Here is a 20,787-nt window from a genome sequence, read left to right as displayed (position 1 = left end):
AGTGTTCTATAAAAACAAAATTTTGACAAAATTTCAATACAGAGAAAAAAATTTCAATAGAGAGAAAATTTTCTATAGAAATAAAATTTTGGGAAAATTTTCAATAGAAATAAAATTTTGACAAAATTTTCTACATAAATACAATTTTAACAAAATTTCAATACAAATACAATTTATACAAAATTTTCTATAAAAATAAAATTTTGACAAAATTTCAATAGAAATAAAAATTTAACTAAATTTAACTAAATGAAACTAAATGAAAAAAATGAAGTAAACAATTTGACAAAAGTTTTTAAACGAATAAAATTTCGACTAAAATTTTCTATCGAAATGAAATTTTGACAAAGTGTTCTATAAAAACAAAATTTTGACAAAATTTCAATACAGAGAAAAAAATTTCAATAGAAATAAAATTTTGACAAAATTTTCTACAAAAATACAATTTTGACAAAATTTCTATAGAAATAAAATTTTGACAAAATTTTCTACAGAAATAAAATTTTGACAAAGTTTTCTATAGAAATACAATTTTGACAAATTTTTCCATAGAAATAAAATTTTGACAAAACGTTCTATAACAACAAAATTTTCTATAGAATTAATTTTGACAAAAAGTTCTATAGAAATAAAATTATTAAAAAAAATCTGTGGAAGTAAACAATTTGACAAGAGTTTCTATAGAAATAAAAATTTGAGAAAATTTTCTATAGAAAGAAAATTTTGAGAAAATTTTCAATAGAAATAAAATTTGGCAAAATTTTTTACAGAAATAAAATTTTGACAAAATTTCAATACAAATAAAATGTTGACAAAATTTTCAATAAAAAAAAATTTACAAAATTTCAATAGAAATAAAATTTTGACAAAATTTTCTATAGGAAAAAAATGAAGTAAACAATTTAACAAAATTTTCTACAGAAATAAAATTTTGAAACAGTTTTCTATACAAATACAATTTTGACAACATTTTCTATAGAAATAAAATAAAATTTTGACAAAATTTTCCATAGAAATAAAATTTTGACAAAAGTTTCTAAAGAAATAAAATTTTGACAAAAGAGTCTATAAAAATAAAATTTTGTCAAAAGCTTCTATAGAAATAAAATTTTGACAAAACGTTCTATAAAAACAAAATTTTGACAAAATTTTCTATAGAAATAAAATTTTGACAAAAGGTTCTATAGAAATAAAATTATTAAAAAAAAATCTGTGGAAGTAAACAATTTGACATGAGTTTCTATAGAAATAAAAATTTGAGAAAATTTTCAATAGAAATAAAATTTGGTAAAATTTTTTACAGAAATAAAATGTTGACAAAATTTCAATACAAATAAAATGTTGACAAAATTTTCAATAAAAAAAAAATTTACAAAATTTCAATAGAAATAAAATTTTGACAAAATTTTCTATAGAAATAAAATTTTGACAAAATTTTCTGCAGAAATACAATTTTGGCAAACTTTTCTATAGAAATACAATTTTGACAACATTTTCTATAGAAATAAAATTTTGACAAAACATTCTATAGAAATAAAATTTTGACAAAATTTTCTATAGCAATAAAAGTTTGACAAAATATTCTATAGAAATAAAATTTTCACAAAATTTCCTATAGAAATAAAATTTTGACAAAAGAGTCTATAGAAATAAAATTTTGTCAAAAGCTTCTATAGAAATAACATTTTGACAAAGCGTTCTATAAACACAAAATTTTGACAAAATTTTCTATAGAAATAAAATTTTGACAAAAGGTTCTATAGAAATAAAATTATTAAAAAAAATCTGTCGAAGTAAACAATTTGACAAGAGTTTCTATAGAAATACAAATTTGAGAAAATTTTCTATAGAAAGAAAATTTTGAGAAAATTTTCAATAGAAATAAAATTTGGCAAAATTTTTTACGGAAATAAAATTTTGACAAAATTTCAATACAAATAAAATGTTGACAAAATTTTCAATAAAAAAAAATTTACAAAATTTCAATAGAAATAAAATTTTGACAAAATTTTCTATAGAAATAAAATTTTGACAAAATTTTCTACAGAAATACAATTTTGACAAACTTTTCTATAGAAATACAATTTTGACAACATTTTCTATAGAAATAAAATTTTGACAAAACATTCTATAGAAATAAAATTTTGACAAAATTTTCTATAGCAATAAAAGTTTGACAAAATATTCTATAGAAATAAAATTTTCACAAAATTTCCTATAGAAATAAAATTTTGACAAAAGAGTCTATAGAAATAAAATTTTGTCAAAAGCTTCTATAGAAATAACATTTTTACAAAAGCTTCTATAGAAATAAAATTTTGAAAAAAAAAGTTTCTATAGAAATACAATTTTGTCAGAATTTTCTATGAATTCAATGTTTTTCAAATTTTTACACCCTGCGCCACACTGTGGAACAGGGTATTATAAGTTAGTGCATATGTTTTGTAACACCCAGAAGCAGACGAGATAGACACATGGAGTCTTTGGCAATAATGCTCAGGGTGGGTCCCTGAGTCGATATAACCATGTCCGTCTGTCCGTCCGTCTGTCTGTGAACACATTTTTGTGATCAAAGTCGAGGTCGCAATTTAAGTCCAATCGCCTTCAAATTTGGCACATGTTCCTAATTTGGGTCAGAATAGAACCCTATTGATTTTGGAAGAAATCGGTTCAGATTTAGATATAGCTCCCATATATATCTTTCGCCCGATATGCACTAATATGGACCCAGCAGCCAGAGTTTTATACCGATTTGCTTGAAATTTTGTACAAACATAACACTTAGTCGTATAGTCAAGTGTGCAAAATTTGATTGAAATCGGTTCAGATTTAGATATAGCTCCCATATATATCTTTCGCCCGATATGCACTTATATGGACCCAGAAGCCAGAGTTTTATCCCGATGTGTTCCACCCTAGTGCATTAGCCAACTTAAATTTTGAGTCTATAGATTTTGTAAAAGTCTATCAAATTCTGTCCAAATCGAGTGATATTAAACCTTTATATATAGCACCCAACACATTTGACGGATGTGATATGGTATCGAAAATTTACTTACTTGTTTTTTAATAAAATTGTGTTCCACCCTAGTGCATTAGCCGACTTAAATTTTGAGTCTATAGATTTTGTATAAGTCTATCAAATTCTGTCCAAATCGAGTGATATTTAAATGTATGTATTTGGGACAAACCTTTATATATAGCACCCAACACATTTGACGGATGTGATATGGTATCGAAAATATATAGATCTACAAAGGGGTGCAGGGTATAATATAGTCGGCCCCACCCGACTTTAGACTTTCCACACTTGTTAGTTTTAGTGTTGTAAGTAAATTCTCCTGTTTTATAGAAGCAGTAACTTTCCTTTGATGGTGCAAGCTAAAATCCATATAACATTTTTATTTCGAGACATTTACAATTCGAGGAATATTTATACACCCAAAAAATTGTCGTTAGTAGGAGAGATCAAAATATATAATAAATAAACTTCTAATATAAAATACTAAACATTTCTTTCGAAGGAAAAAAATTTTTTCATACTAACCACAAAAATTTTATCAAAAACTTCAAAATATTTTTTTGTTATAGTTGGTAGATTTTTGGTAAAATTTTCTTCAAATTTTGGTAGATTATTTTTGGCACGATTGGCAACCGTGGTTATAATACAGACACTATTCTAACGAGCAAACAAATTATTTAAAATAATGTTTTATAGAAAATTGTCAATCAATTTAGGAATTTTTGGAGATGCATAAATTTTTGTTTTGCGATTTCGCAAATTAAGATTCAATATATATTTGTTTACTACATATCAGCGAGAAAATTATATTTATAAAAGATAAAAGCATTAAAATTTTTTAAAATATTTGCACTCAAATGTCGACAACGCTGACAAATGCTAAGAATTTATCGAATTTGCATATTAAAATAATCACCCCAGTGAAGCATTAATGCATTAACATATACACAACTAACGATCGAACTAAAAAAGAACTCATCAACTTTTTGTTTACAGTTTAAAGCATCCATATATCTGTTAAGTTCATTGTGTATTGGTGTTAGCTTAACTCCACTTGAACTTTAAACCATCATCTTTTGGCAGTATCAGCAGCAGTGAGAACAACAACAACAATACGACACCATGAAATCCAACCAATAATACGGGGTTTTATTATTTATTTTGTTGATATTATATTGTTGTTGTTATTGGTGTAATGTGTGTTCTCTAGCTAATGATTTGTGGGTTTTTTAGCTTAATCGTTTGTTTTTTGAGTTGTTTTTGTTGTTATATTCCATTACATTCGATCGTTGTTGCTTTTATATGGAACGATGTAAATAAGAACAACAACAACAATTAGAGAAACTTGTTCTGCCTTACACTCTTGCTACAGACCTTGCTCAAATTCTCTCACATATACTGGATGACAAAAAGTAATGAAACACAAAAACAACCAAAACATAAACATTCTCAATATAAAGACACTGTGATAAAATATCAAGATTTCGTAGAATTTTTTTGTGGTTTCTTATTTTAGTCAGTGGCAAACGTCAATATTTCTTGTTGTTGTTGTTTCTTTTTTTCCCCTAACAAACAACAATTGGGACTGTGTAAATGAAAATCAAACATGATCGAAAGGAGTTTACTTACGCATACACCCCAATTTCTCAAAGAGTTTATCATTATGAGTGTAGGTGATGAAGAGGATGTCGAATATAAGCCGTAGTAAGGATCAGTGTTGCCATTGCAACATTTCAAAATAGAACAAATGTTCTGATATAAAGCAAATTCAGCATTAAATTGTGCACGCAAAGAAAAAAAACGTTTGGAAAACGTGTACCGAAAACGTTTTTCTTTTGTTTTTTGAATTGCTTCGAAAAGTATACACTTTTATCACCAAAAAAATTCGTTTGTTACAAAATGTTAATTTTTTTAATAAAAAAAGTTATTTTTGAACCAAAAACACAGTCAATTTCGTTTATATCAAACACGGTTCTTTTCTGACTTAGGTCTTTAATAAGACACATTTTACAGTTCAAAATTTAATATACTACAATGTAATGTTGAAAATTTTTTCGGAATCTTCCTAACATAGAATAGAATATATGTAAAAAAAAAAAAAAACGTTGGTCGAAGCAGGGATCGAACCCACGACCCTTGGCATGCAATTCAGACGTAGCAACCTCTGCTCCATGGTGTCCAACTAAATGTATTTTTCTGTAAAATAAACTTTGTTTAATCGGCTCGTGGGCGCCGCAAGCTATGCTATATAAATATAACTTATATGGGTAATTGTCTATTGATGACAATAACGGCTACATAGCTCAGTGGGTAGTGTGTCGGCTTACAAATTGCATGGTCCGCGGTTCGATTCTCCGTCCAGGCGAAAGGTAAAAAAAAATTTAAAATTTATAAAATCGTATAATTTCTTCTACATTGTTTGTATTACAGAAGGTGCTAAAGAACTAAAAAACTTCGTGGAAGTGAGAAAGATGTGAGGGAAAATGCAATTAGCCAGAAAATTTTTTTTTCAGTTAGTCTTTATGAAATTGTTTTTACATCCTGGAAAAGAATAAACGTTTATCACAAAAAGTATATACTTTTCTTCCAAATACACTTCCTTTCAACGAAAAGCAAATGAGAAACGAACTTTGTTTGTCTAAAATTTCGTTTGGGAGGAAAGAATTATTTTTTTGCGTGTGGGTTTCGTTTTTGAACTTAGTTTTTTTTTGGTGCTTTCACTAGCACTACATTTCAGCGAAAGAACTTCAGTCCAATAAGATACTCACAAGTCGTAAGACTAAAGAAATTGATATAACAGGTTGGCTGATGACTAGGGTTTCCATATGGATAATTTTCAAAAGAGAACTTTCGCTTTAAAAAAAAGAGAACATTTTAACTAAAAAAGAGTTTACAATATAAAAATTCTTTATTAAATAATTAATAATTTTATTGATGTTAAAATTAAAATAATAATAGTTTGTAATGATAGAAACAACGAAATAAATATATAATAAAACAATAAAAAACAAAAAGAATCACATTTTCTTAAAAAATAAACAAAATAAATTGACGACGACAACGCATTGGCGTATTTACGTCGTACGTTCAATTACATATATTTCTAATTTTTACGCCGTACGTCGAAACGTCGCAATTGTGTTCCGGCCTTTAATTTGTCAACAGATTTAACCCAGTAAACAATTAGTGGCGAACAATTGTGGCGAATTCCTACTAAATAAATAAAATTCCATCAATCTAGGATTTTTTTTTTTTGAAATAGAGTATATAAAGAGCACTGTTGGACATAAAAATACGGCACCAAAAAAAAGAGAGTGAACAAAAAGATACGAACACAAAAAGAGAACATGTTCTCTTTAAAAGAGATGTAATGGACAGTCTACTGATGACCTTCCAATTTTTTGATACCATTTTGGTAGTACGGTTTTGCTTAAAAATATGCCTCAGTTTCGGCGATCACCTCTTCATTGTCGCTGGGGGCCAGATCTGGAGAATACGGTGGGTGGGGAAGCAATTCGAAGCCCAATTCATGAATTTTTGCCATCGTTCTCAGTGACTGGTGGCACGGTGCGTTGTCTTGGTGGAACAACACTTTTTTCTTCTTTATATGGGGCCGTTTTGACGCGATTTCGACCTTCAAACGCTCCAATAACGCCATATAATAGTCACTGTTGATGGTTTTTCCCTTCTCAAGATAATCGATAAAAATTATTCCATGCGCATCCCAAAAAACAGAGGCCATTACTTTGCCAGCGGACTTTTGAGTCTTTCCACGCTTCGGAGACGGTTCACCGGTCGCTGTCCACTCAGTCGACTGACGACTCAGGAGTGTAGTGATGGAGCCATGTTTCATCCATTGTCACATATCGACGGAAAAACTCGGGTGTATTACGAGTTAACAGCTGCAAACACCGCTCAGAATCATCACACGTTGTTGTTTTTGGTTAAATGTGAGCTCGCGCGGCACCCATTTTGCACAGAGCTTCCGCATATCCAAATATTGATGAATGATATGACCAACACGTTCCTTTGATATCTTTAAGGCCTCTGCTCTGCTCGATCAACTTCATTTTACGGTCATTCAAAATCATTTTGTGGATTTTTTTTTATTTTTTCGTCGGTAACCACCTTTTTCGGGCGTCCACTGCGTTCACCGTCCTCCGTGCTCATTTCACCACGCTTGAATTTTGCATATCAATCAATTATTGTTGATTTCCCTGGGGCAGAGTCCGGAAACTCATTATCACGCCAAGTTTTTGCTTCTACCGTATTTGTCCCCCTTTTTTGTATTTTATCAAAACATGAAATTCCTTTTGTCCCATTTTTTTCACAATAACAAAAGTTGCTTCACAAAAGACGCTCTATCTCACAAACTAATTGACTTACAGACGTCAAATTTTGACACGAATCATTTGAAGGTTGGTACTATATAAAAATTTAATATTAGCGATGCCATCTATGTGTCAGACCGGGGACTTATCACCCAACCTGTTATACTGATCTAAAAATAGTAATTTTTATCAAAATAAAAATGTCTACTTCTCCACCTTTACTTTTTGATGTATTGCCATTTTGATGAACTGTAAGAATAGACTTAGACTATTCAGTTCATTGGGGTAGTGCTGCCCGATCCTTTTTTAGCTCAAAGATAATGGACCTCATTTCTATAACCTATGTTAACCTACTCTGGTGACCAGAACTTCAGTAATCGAATACACTGAAGACGACAATTACATATACTGCATCGGGATATATTGACTATCAGTCAAAGTATACGGCTACACTGGGTTTCTGAACAATAAGCAAGGTTTCCCTTCGAGTCAAAACTAATCTACCAACGTATGGAGTCAATTTTACCAAAAAACTACTAAACAAAAAATTTTATTTCTATAGACAATTTTCTCCAAATTTAATTTCTATAGTAAATTTTGTCAAATTTTTATTTCTATGGAAAATTTTGTCAAAATTTTATTTCTATAGAAAAATGTACCTCTTAATTGGAGAGGAACATTTTGCAAAATCTACCAAAACATCCAGAATTCTACCAGTCAACCAACCAGTAAAACATCTACCATATTTGGCCGTCAACAACAGGGGAATTTACTCACTTAATAACAAGAATTTTTAAATACTGATTACCATGTTTGTATCATGCTGTACACGCCCGGAATAAAGATACTTCATTTTCTAAAATGGGTTGAGAACTTAAAATCGTACAAAGATTGCATGTTTGCTTGAAATTTGCTGAAAATTGTTCAAAATTTACTAGCATAATAAATCATTGAACGTATTGTTCCTAACTCAAAAACGGTCATGGACTGCCGCAAATCTCTATAACCGAGATGAAATGGTGTTAAGTCGAGTTTTCATAAATAGTTCAAAACCTATCAAAATCATTAGTATGTTAATAAAATCCCGTACCAGACAACTATACTGCGCAACGTTGATTTAATGATCTGATGATTAAAAAAAAAAAACATAGTTACACAATTTTGGACATGAATCCCAGGGAAGGAACATGTAGGCAGGATTTACAAATAATTAACTAAAATGTATTACAATCGCCGATATCACAAAAATAAGTAAATATTTTTCGACAAATTCAAAAAATTTATTAGACAAATATATTTTTACCACTTATTAAAGAAAATTTTTTGTAGTTTGAAGCTAAAATATGAATTCGACAATGTGCGCCATACGGAGTTCAAGATGGTAGTAAATTTACAATTTCGTGATAAAATATACAAATTTTGAGCAATTTGGAACAACTTTGTTCGAATTAGGAAATATACATTTTTGTTTCTTATTTATGTAGTTCATTAAACTAACGTAATAACGAAGCAGAGTGAAGGAAAATTTCTTTATGTTGGGGAAATCTTAACTAAAACATATTAATTTACATGAAGTCAAAAGTGAGTTCGCTGCTTCTTGAGTATATCCACTAATAACGTCTTTAAAGGATAAATCAGTTAATAAGCATGATACAGAGAGGCTTAACTATGATCTTAACCGTGTATTTAATTGGGCGAAGGCTAACTGATTATTGCTGAACCCTACTAAATCGAAATGCCTTATAATATACAGGAAGAAGCATTTCCACCCACATGCGCCGGATATTATTATAAATGGTCAGAAGGTAGATGTTGTCACCAGAGCGAAGAATTTAGGAGTAATTTTCAATAGTTCACTTAGTTGGACAGATCATGTCAATTCTGCTGCGGGCCAGACTTATGCTAGGTTAAGAGCGCTGTGGTTTAGCCATTCCTATACGCCACTGAACATACGAATTCTCTTGGCGAAAACTTTACTAGTACCAGGACTGATTTATGGCTGTGAACTTTTTGCTAATTGTGACTCGGGGAGTCTACGGAGGTTAAATGTTGCCTTCAATAGCATCATCCGTTATGTGTATGGACTGAATAGGCGACAACGGGTCGCACATCTAGCGAATTCTCTGTATGGTTTCAGTTTTCAGACTCTCCTCAATTCAAAGGCTTTGATATTTTTGCAGAAACTTATAGTAAAACGGACACCGGATAACTTGTATTACAAATTGAGATTCGCAAGATCAACCAGAGGAAGAAAAATAATACCATTTAGGCGTCGATGTCTTGTTTCCGAATGGCATTTCTTTATCAGTACAATACGTCTTTGGAACACATTACCGAGCAACATACAAAGCATCAGCAACCCCTTTATTTTTAAAAAGCGAATACTACAATTGTATCGGAAATAATTTACATCTATCTTGTCCTTCATAAACTTCTATTTACATACTATCACGTCTTTGCATTTAAATGTTAAATTTTTCTTCGATATTATTATAAATACTTTAATAAAAATTATTTATTATATAAATTATTAATATTTAAAATAAATGTTTTTCCTCAATTTTTTTTTAATAAAATTTCCCATAATATGAATTATTGTAATCCTAATTAAGATGGATATTATTTCAACTATTGAAATCTGCACTATAATTATAAGACATTGTCTTGCTGTGTAGAAATATACAAATAAAAAAAAATAAAATAAAATAAAATAAAATAAAATAAAATAAATAAATAAAAAAATGGCAACTCTGGCGCGGAGAAGAAGATCTATCCAATATACTTGTTTAAGCATCTCCAACAAAAAGAAAAAGAGCTGCAGTATAGTGTAAACCACTGAGACACTCTTTGTTTTTCTCTTGGAATTAAAACAGGTTTATGATTTGTCTGGGATAACTAACGCACATACAATCTCCTCCTCCCCTCACCCCATCAAAAACACTGTGCCACACTTGAAGATACAAATAGTAACAACAACTACAACAACAATAATCCATGACAAGAATACGTACAACCATCTATACAAACAATAAACACTGAGGAAGAAGAAGAAACAAAAACAACATGTTCAAGATATACAAGACACTAGAAACAAGAAAGAAAATTGCAGAGACAGATAGAGATACGGACAGACGGCCGAAGCCGACAAGATCGATTGCCTTACAATATCCCTCTCCACTCTTATATCACCACTCTATCACCATAGGAAACCAAAGCCATCAGTTCAACGAACAAACATAACTTCTGTGGATCCATCAGTGAAAGAGGGAATTGATATTGCAAAGGCAAGAAGTAAGTAAGTAAGCAGAGAATTTTTCTTTTCTTTTTTTCTTTCTCGCTGCTACACCAACTTGGGAGGTAATTTTATTACTCTCTTCTGAAGTGGGAGATCAAATCAAAGTATGAACATTGATTGATCTTTCACACAACAGGAACATAGTTAAAGTTAATTTATCGATAAATGAATTAGCTAAAGTAATTTATTGTATTAAGTATTCGTATAATGAATACTTTTCCAATGGATATAAATTTTTGGTTGGAAAGAGTAAAACTCATGAAATTATTATCATTAGAAATGTTCTAAAATCAAACGTTAGTAATACTCCCTGTTTGCTGATTTTAAAGCAGTACATATATGCGATATGCATTAAGAGCATATGTGAATGTTTTACTAAATGCACTTCAAATACATAACAACACTGGAAAAAAAACTATAGAAACTAGGAATTGTATTTAAGACGCTAAAGTCTTAAATGGACGCTTTTAAGACGCAAACGTTTATTTTTTAATATAGTTTTCGTATAACTAGATACGCTTGGACCAATTGCCGATCGGAAAAATAGTTTTAACGAATTCTTACAAAAAGGCCTTTGTGGAGAATTAGGACGGCGGTTCGGACCAAGATGGTCAGTCCATTGTGATTAGAGGTGTGCGCGTGACACGCGTGAATCACGTGACTCGTGAACAAAATCTGAAGAAACTTTCGTGAATGTGCGTGAATGGGACTAAAAATAATATGTCGTACGTGAGCGTGTGTGGGAAATAAAATCGGTTCGTGAATGTATGTACGTGAATAAAATTTCTGCAAAATCACGCTCACGAAGAAAAATCAAGATTTACTTCTTTCTGATACGATAACTGAATTCTATTTAGCTGTCGAACTATCTCATATTTATTAATTTTGTTACCTTTCCTCTTTCCCGGTTGGAAAATGTCGTGAGTCTCTTGAATTTGTCGTGAGTCTCGTGAATTTGTCGTGAGTCACGTTAATTGTCGTGAATCGTGCGTGAGCGTGAATCTTCAAAAGTAGTTCGTGCGTGAGCGTGCGTGAGTACCGGTTTACATTTCGTGAACGTGCGTGAGCGTGCGTGAAAAAACATTTTACTTCGTGAATGTGAATGAAATTCCACTCAGGCGCACACCTCTAATTGTGATACCACAGGTGATGTCCGCCTTGCAATAAAGCGTCCTGGATTCAATCTCAGTTTGACCAAACACGAAAAAGTCGGAAAAAGAGGTTGATTATCCACTCTCAGTAATGCTGGTGGCATATCTGAGTGTTTCAAAAATTCTCTAAGTGGTTCTTCTAATCTTGGACTCGGCTTTAAAACGGAGGTCCCTCATCATTAAACATAGAATCGAGCAGCACTCAATTGTAATATTACTGAATACTTTAAGTGAGCCTAAAAATAACGGGGAAGCCACTGTAACTAAGTAGCGTCGAATCGGCCTAATAATTCGGCATAGTATAAGCCTGTGAAGGCTTTTCCTTTTTACATGTACATAATGTGAGTCACATTTTGTTAATCTCAGACAACGGGGTCCATCAACTTTACGAACGATGGAGCAGTTTTCTTCTTGTTAGAAAATTGGGAAATTAGTGGCCTCTACATTTTTTAGTACTTTTTAGCTTCAATGTTTCAATGTATTAACATATCTCACCAGGTCGGATTTGCTAGATACTTTTGACTTATATCTAGAATAGCTCAAATTATCCGATTGACCCTAGGCGTACACTTTTCCATTTGGAATACAAAATATAATGTACAATTTTTTTGCCGGAAAGGCTACTTTCCTGAACTACAGGCCCAGAAATGTTTAATATCGTTTATATTGGATTTGGATCGATCGTACAAAAATTTTATACCCATAGGATGGGGGTTTATTAACATTGTCATTCGGTTTGTAACACATCGAAATATTAATCTAAGACCCCATAAAGTATATATATATATATATATATATATATTCTGGGTCGTGATGAAATTCTGAGCCGTTCTAAGAATCCGAACGAAACAAGTTGTCGTCTTGAAACTTGGCACAACTAGTTGTTATTTATGTAGGACCCCCGTACGTGGTACGTGATGTTAGAGGCCATATACTAACCATGAAAGAATTGATCCATATCGGTCCATAATTATATATAGCCCCCATATAAACCGACCCCAAGATTTCGTTTGCGGAGCCTCTAAGAGAAGAAAATTTCATCCGAACTGCTTGAAATGTGGTACGTGATGTTAGTATATGGTCTCTAACAACCATGAATGAATTGGTCCATAATTATATATAGCCCCCATATAAACCTATCACCAGATTTGACCTACGGAGCCTCTTTGAGCAAACTTCATCCGATCCGGTTGAAATTTGGTACGTGATGTTAGTATACGGTCCCTAAGAACTATGCAAAAATTTATCCATATCGGTTCATAATTTTATATATAGCCCCCATATAAACCGATCCCCAGATTTGATCTCCGGAGCCTCTCTTGGAGAAGCAAACTTTATCCGATATGGTTGAAAATTGGTACGTGATGTTAGTACATGGTCTCTAACAACCATGCAAAAATTGGTCTATATCGGTCCATAATTATATATAGACCCCATATAAACCGATCCCCAAATTTGACCTCCGGAACCTCTTGGAGGAGCAAATTTCATCCGATCTGGTTGAAATTTATTACATGGTGTAAGTATAGTCTCTATTAACCATGCGAAAATTGGTCCATATTAATCCATATAAACCGATCCCCAGATTTGACCACCGGAGCCTCTTGGAGGAGCAAATTTCATCCGATCCGGTTGAAATTTGGTACGTGGTGTTAGTATATGGCCGCTAACAACCATGCCAAACTAGGTCCATATCAGTCTATATTTATATATAGCCCTCAGATAAACCTCTGGGTCTCTAATTACCGCGCAAATGTCCGTATCGATTCGTAATTATTTGTAGGCTTACCTATATATATAACTTTTTTATCTAATATATGTCACGTATTGACTAAGTTACAATTTAGAAGAGGATTTTAAGAAGTTTTAAGATACCTTGCCATCGGTAAGTATTACCAAACCCAAGTAATTCGATTGTGGATGACAGTCTTTAGTAAAAGTTTCTACGCAATCCATGGTGGATGGTACATAAGATTCGGCCTGAACGAACTTACGGCCGTATATAGTTATTTTTTTTAACATTTTTGTTAACATTCATTAAACATTGAAAAAGATATTCCTAATTTAATCACAAAATTATTTGAATTTTTAATTAAAATTTTTTCGGTCACGAAAATTAATTTTTAATTAAAATTTTTTCAATCACGAAAATGAAAGTATCAATCAGAAATACTTAGAAATAAAAAAGTACACTTCCGGTACTTTCATATAACTTTTAAAATGGGTCAATTAAAAATTTTACTTGATTTTGATTTGATGCAAATAATTATTTTTTGTATTATTGTTTATTTATCTACATGTTTTACCCAGCAAAAAAATTTGGAAGTTCCTTCCAAAGGCACAACTTTAAAAGCACTTCCAGAAAATTCACTCCCAATAATGTTCTTTATTTTAACAACCCAGGAAGTTCTTTTAATTCAATTTTTTTATAGCTTGGGTTTTTCATATTTTTAATGGGTAATTTTAACTTTTTTTATTTCAAATATGTTAAAATTAGAGTAAAATTTCATAAAATGGTACAAACCATTTAAATTTTGTCGAAAAAAATGCTAAAGCCAATCTGAAAAAATTGTGAATTTTTGAAAATATTTGAAGTCAAACGTTTCCGACAAGCGTTAGAATCCATTAAAAATTATAAAAAATTATAAAAATTATTTATTTGACAAAATATCACCGTATTTTTTTATTTACATCCAAATTATTGAATTCGGATTACACCTAAATAAGTGATGCAAATTCAGTGAAACGGCGGGAGGACTTCCGTCATATGACAAGCCTATGTTAAGTTCATCGCTTCTGCGCCAATTTTGCACCACTTCTGGATCCAAAAAGAACATTTTCGTTACTTTTTTGGCAACGCTTTTTTTGCTGGGTAGTTTTAGACTTTATACTTTCTTGTGAATTTTTCGATTATAATTAAGTTGATTTTTTCTTTAGATATCAGTCAAACTTTTAATGAACCAATGAATAGTATGAAATTTATTTTTACGAGTTGCGAACACAATTTTAAATTTGTTTTCTAATTGGAAATATTTTTTTAATTAAAATTACAATTGGAATAATAATTATTATAATTAAACTTTAAACATTTTCAATCATTTTCAAATTTTATTTTTAATTTGATTAAAACGTTAATTGTTTAATTGATTATGATCCCATAGCTATCAAAGTTTCAATTGGATATATTATGGTAGTGTTTTTCCGTTCAACCCTGTTCCACAATTTGTTTATGTTAATTCACTGCTAAAACAATAACCTGAAGCCTTAATCACCTGTGGGCAACACTAATGTAGGGTATTCATGGGCAAACACACAAATGAATATTTTAAAGGCGCACTGTATGTAGCTGCAACAATAACAAAGCCAATAATCAATGCACAACTGCGGAGAATCCCAAATACAGAGAGCGCCGCATAAAAAAAGAACAAGAAATAAATCTTGTTCATAATCAGATAAAAACATTCAACACAGGAACACAAACAAATATCTCCACCACACAAACACACACATAAACATAGTACTCAACTCTATACTAACAACAACAAAACGAGTTTAGTTCGTGTTGCTATTTTTGTTTTTCGTAAAAAAGAGGAATAACAACAACACCAGGAGAAGAGCAACTTTAAGCATTGCTCTTTTTGTGTTTTGGGGCAACGAAAAAACCGCAAAAAAGCTATTAGTGTGGGTATTGGAGGGGTATGGGGAGGGGTTTCTACGATAAACACCCAACGAAGTATCTGCAAGATATGAAGATGCACTTTTGCGAGTAACAACACACAGGGCAGGCAGAAGTAATACAACGGGTTAGAAAATGCCTGGATGAGAGACACACACACACTAACAACAATAACACAATAAGGAGGGCACTGTCACTTAAAATTTACTGTGTAGGTAATCCTTATTTAATGGGGGTATTTTGTTTTTGTTATGGGTATATTTCTCACACTTTTTTGCACTGTAAAGGATTCACTAGAGATTTATCCCATAGTCAATGTAAAAAATTAATTTAATTTTAATTGTAAACTTTAACAAGGTTGCGATAATTTCTTTTGTTTATATTCATACCATAGGGTATTTTTTTTATTTGACAAGTTTACAACAATATTGCAACAAAAACAAAACACTTATCAATATCTTTTTGATATGCATTTGACAATTGGGAATGTATTGTTTAATATTGTTTATCATCACGTTATCACTTGTTTGATTTTTTATTTAGCAAATAATTTGTGTGTTTGGAAATTATTATTTTTTTGTCTTTTTACCAAACCGTTATAACGCTTCTCAACATTCCACTTTATTAACGTAAAAACACACATACAAAAACAGCATTTGGTTCAAAATAAAAACAACAACAAATATGACATACTTTTTCTGGTAATATATTTCACCCGTAATTGATGGCTGATGGTTGCCAATTCGAATTCAATATTTGGCGAAATCGTGTAGTAAACACTTTATAATTCTTAGAAATTTGATTGGATATTTAAAAGAGATGCTCATTAAGTAATTTTTTTATTTTTTCAAACCAATTTTATATTCACACATATAGATTTTTTTTAAATCAATTTCTTTTTAAGAATTTTGAGGAGAAAATAAACACCATATTAACCACTCTACATGAGACGGACTACAATTCGCGCGCGTACTCGATAACCGCTGAACGAACGAGCTAAAACACAAAACCAAATTAAATCCAACAATCGAGGAGGAAAGCCACTTTGCGTTCAAAATGATTATCAAACATGTTGGACAAACTGGTCTACTGAATCTTTTCATTGAAATGATTGTATCAAACATGTTTGGGATTGCAAGTTCGATTGCGAGAGAGATATGCAACCAACTATGCTCTTTTGTATGTAATGGGAACAGTGGTTTAGTGAAATAAAACTTTGCATTTTTTTCAAATTGGCTATAATTTTAACTTGCACAAATGATAGTCCAGCAGATCATAACCACAGTTTGAAATTATATACAGGGTGGCTAATATGTAATGGAACTAAATAAAGAGAAATATATGCTTCATTTTTTTTAATTTCATTGCTCATATCGGAAACAACATCAAAGTTTAGAATCAATTGAGATTTGTTCGAATTGGCTACCTTTGGCACGTATTATGAGCTTCAAAAGGTTGACAAACCGGTAGATTGGGCCATTTCCGACGAAGCGCCGCCTTGAAATGGTGGACACTTTGGTATTTTTTAGTGCCAGCCTTACTCTCCGAAATGCTCCAGGTGCAAAAACGCATTGAGGTCTGGAGATTTTGGTGACCATTGAGTGTTAGAAATGAAGGGAGGAACCCCCTTTTTAAGCCATTTTTTGATTGACGCGTACTGATCGTCAGCGGTCGAAATTACATTAGAACATTTACACGATAATATTCGATGAATGCGAGCGGGAAGCGTTCATCAGCCGTTAGGGCGGCCTACGCTATTAGCATTATCATAGGCGGTGCTTGAGTTCTATTGACAAAATTCCTGATCATTTTGTTTGTTAACGAATTCTTCAATTTGGAATGGCTTTAACATAACCAAATTTTATTTAATCCATTAATTTATTAATATTTTGGAATATTTTAAAGGTACAATGAAATAAAAAAGAACTTGTGAAATATACTTTTGCTCGCAGGATCAGGAAGAAGAGGAAGAACGATAAAAGTCAATAGATCAATAAAAATCGATTATTCACAGAGTTGCCATGTCCGCTATATCACAGTTCCTCCCCCACTAGATAGTCCCTCAACCTTTGCTGGACGGGTTCTTTGCCTTCGGGGCCTTATTCCTGATTCCGGGCTCGGGTAGTGAACTCTGGATGGGTTGGACTGGCAGTAATTCTTCTGCTGGATTTTGTTGCTGATTCCGTGGAATATCTTCACTTTGTTCCTCCTCTTGGTTGTTCAATGGTGAATGTTGAACTCGAGCCCGTAATTGATCAATGTGTCTTGATTGTACATCTCCATTTGCGTCTATTTCATAATTTCGGTTCCCAGCTACCATTACTTTACCTGGCAGCCATTTTTCACATCTTCCAAAATTACGAAACCATACAGAGTCACCGGTGTTAAAGCTTCTGTTACGTCTAATTGGCTGCTCCTTTCCATCCATAGTCTCTACTGTTCTGTGATTATCTGGATGCATTTTGTCGAATATAGTTTGTAACTTCCTGCCCATCAAAATTTCCGCTGGGCTTTTACCCGATGAAAATGAAGGCTTTGCATCTGCTGCTGGTGGTCGCTTACTGTTTTGGTTGCACTTCTCACATCGTCTGGAAGTCATCTCAATGTCTGCATCAAGACCTGACCACCAAAAATAACTTCTGGCAATAGATTTCATCGCCGACATACCCTGGTGTATCTCGTGTAACATATGTATCTAATAATCGAGATCGCAAAATCTGTGGTGTAATCACCCTAGCAACCCATAGCAAGCAATTCTCGTTTACAGATAACTCATTTATCCTGGTGAGGTAAGGTTTGAATTGATCAGATTTATACGGCAAATCCGTATTCTTGCGTTGAATATGCCACAAAATTTTTGATAGGACTGGGACTTTCCTGGTAGCTTTTGCGACATCGATTGATGTTATTAAAAACAGATTTTCTCCTTCACTACAATATAATATATGAAAAACTTCTTTTGCCCATATCTCCTAAACTAAGCGTCCTAGAGCGAAAAGGACTTCAATTCGTGACCACCCCCAAAAAGTTGAAAAATCCACCCAAAACCTTAAAAAATTTAAATTTTTATATGAAAAACTTCTTTTGTCCATATCTCCTAAACTAAGCGTCCTAGAGCGAAAAGGACTTCAATTCGTGACCACCCCCAAAAAGTTGCAAAATCCACCCAAACCTAAAAAATTTGAAATTTTTATATGAAAACCTTCTTTTGCCCATATCTCCTAGACTAAGCGTCCTAGAGCAAAAAGGACGATAATTCGTGACCACCCCCAAAAAGTTGAAAAATCCACCCAAAACCTTAAAAAATTGAAATTTTTATATGAAAAACTTCTTTTGCCCATATCTCCTAAACTAAGCGTCCTAGACGATAATTCGTGACCACCCCCAACAAGTTGAAAAATGCACCCAAAACTTAAAAAAATTAAAATGTTTATATGAAAAACTTCTTTTGCCCATATCTCCTAAACTAAGCGTCCTAGAGCGAAAAGGACGATAATTCGTGACCACCCCCAAAAAGTTGAAAACTCCACCCAAAACCTTAAAAAATTGAAATTTTTATATGAAAAACTTCTTTTGCCCATATCTCCTAAACTAAGCGTCCTAGAGTGAAAAGGACGATAATTCGTGACCACCCCCCAAAAAGTTGAAAAATCCACCCAAAACCTTAAAAAATTTAAATTTTTATATGAAAAACTTCTTTTGCCCATATCTCCTAAACTAAGCGTCATAGAGCGAAAAGGACTTCAATTCGTGACCACCCCCAAAAACCTAAAAAAATGAAATATTTATATGAAAAACTTCTTTTGCCCATATCTCCTAAACTAAGCGTCCTAGAGCGAAAAGGACGATAATTCGTGACCACCCCCAACAAGTTGAAAAATGCACCCAAAACTTAAAAAAATTAAAATTTTTATATGAAAAACTTCTTTTGCCCATATCTCCTAAACTAAGCGTCCTAGAGCGAAAAGGACGATAATTCGTGACCACCCCCAAAAAAAAAAACTTATTTTGCCCATATCTCCTAAACTAAGCGTCCTAGAGCGAAAAGGACGATAATTCGTGACCACCCCCAAAAAAATATTGATATGGATATTGATCAGTGACCATCGAACCATTCCGGGCGATAAATGATTTGATATGGGCTTTTGTGGATTAAATAGCCCCACAAGCGGTTTATGATCCGTCACGATCGAAAATTGACGTCCATTCAGAAATTGGTGGAATTACTTTATTCCAAAAATTATGGAAAGCGCTTCCTTGTTAAGCTGTGAATAATTCCTTTCGGCGGCTTGAAGTGTTCTAGATTCATCATCCATCCCTCTCATCAATGCTGGTGCTATTTCTTAGCGTTTCAAAGATTCTCTAAGTGATTTCACCGCAATGTGAAACGCCGTTCAGACTCGGCTATAAAAAAGTAGACCCCTGTCGTTGAGCTAAACATAGAAGCGGCCAGCTCATAGTGATAAGAGAAAAGTTCACCAATGTGATATCACAATGGGCTGAATAGTCTAAGTGAGCCTGAAAAATCTCGGGCTGCCACTATACCTAACCTAACCTACTGTACATTCTCGCTCCTGGTAAAGTTCTGTGTCGGATATTGCAAATTGGGCCTATGAGTTTTCTATCATCAATTTTGTATTGGGTTGGGTTAGGTATCGTATCAGCTCGCTATTTTTGAGCACACGTAAACTATTTAGTCCATTGTGATGCCACACGTGGTCAACTTCAATCTTATCAATGAGTGAAAGCACTTAGAGAATTTTTGAAACACTCAGAAATGTCACCTCCATTAGTGAGGGGGAAAAATCCACCGCTGAAAAACTTTTTGGTGTTTGGTCGAAACAGAGATTGAACCCATGGTGTTACTACTATTTTGGTTCTTAATTCAGAAATACCAATGTTATTGTTATTTCCTGCACAAACGGCAATACATTTGAGTGACACAATGGTGCAAACTTCATGTCATTATATTGGCAGAGACCTATAGTGCTTCAGGTTTGCAATGACAAAACTAATTCTTACCATTGGTGTTACCAGTGTTACCGTTGTGCGACTTTAGTCGCATTCTGCAACCTTTCAGACGTCATGCGAATTTTATAAGTGGAAGTGCTTAAATTTTAAGCAATTTCTATAAGTGGGAATTCATCGCCGTGCGCCTTACGAGAAGTCACCGTTGTGCAGTGGACCGCCTTGTAAACAAACGATCATGGATTCAACCCCAGTTTCGACCAAAGAGCAAAATGTGTTTCTGGGGTGTATGCTTAATGTTTCAAAGTACTTCACCGCAATGTGAGACGCCAGAACTCGGCTAT

General features: G+C 32.6%; 1 protein-coding gene across 2 annotated transcripts in view; it reads right to left on the bottom strand.

Moving 5' to 3' along the window:
• FER (tyrosine-protein kinase Fer) overlaps window positions 1-16,474 on the bottom strand; it is a 272,860-nt gene extending 256,386 nt beyond the window's left edge. For both annotated transcript variants that reach the window (XM_075292598.1, XM_075292599.1), the window contains exon 1: window positions 16,169-16,474. The gene's annotated coding sequence lies outside the window, so the exon portion shown is untranslated. The remainder of the gene's footprint in view (window positions 1-16,168) is intronic.
• Between the last annotated feature and the right edge of the window lie 4,313 nt (window positions 16,475-20,787).

Source organism: Haematobia irritans, chromosome 1, assembly GCF_050003625.1.
Source record: "Haematobia irritans isolate KBUSLIRL chromosome 1, ASM5000362v1, whole genome shotgun sequence".
Classification (NCBI taxonomy): Eukaryota; Metazoa; Arthropoda; class Insecta; order Diptera; family Muscidae; genus Haematobia; species Haematobia irritans.
This window is presented reverse-complemented; position numbering and strand designations above follow the sequence as displayed.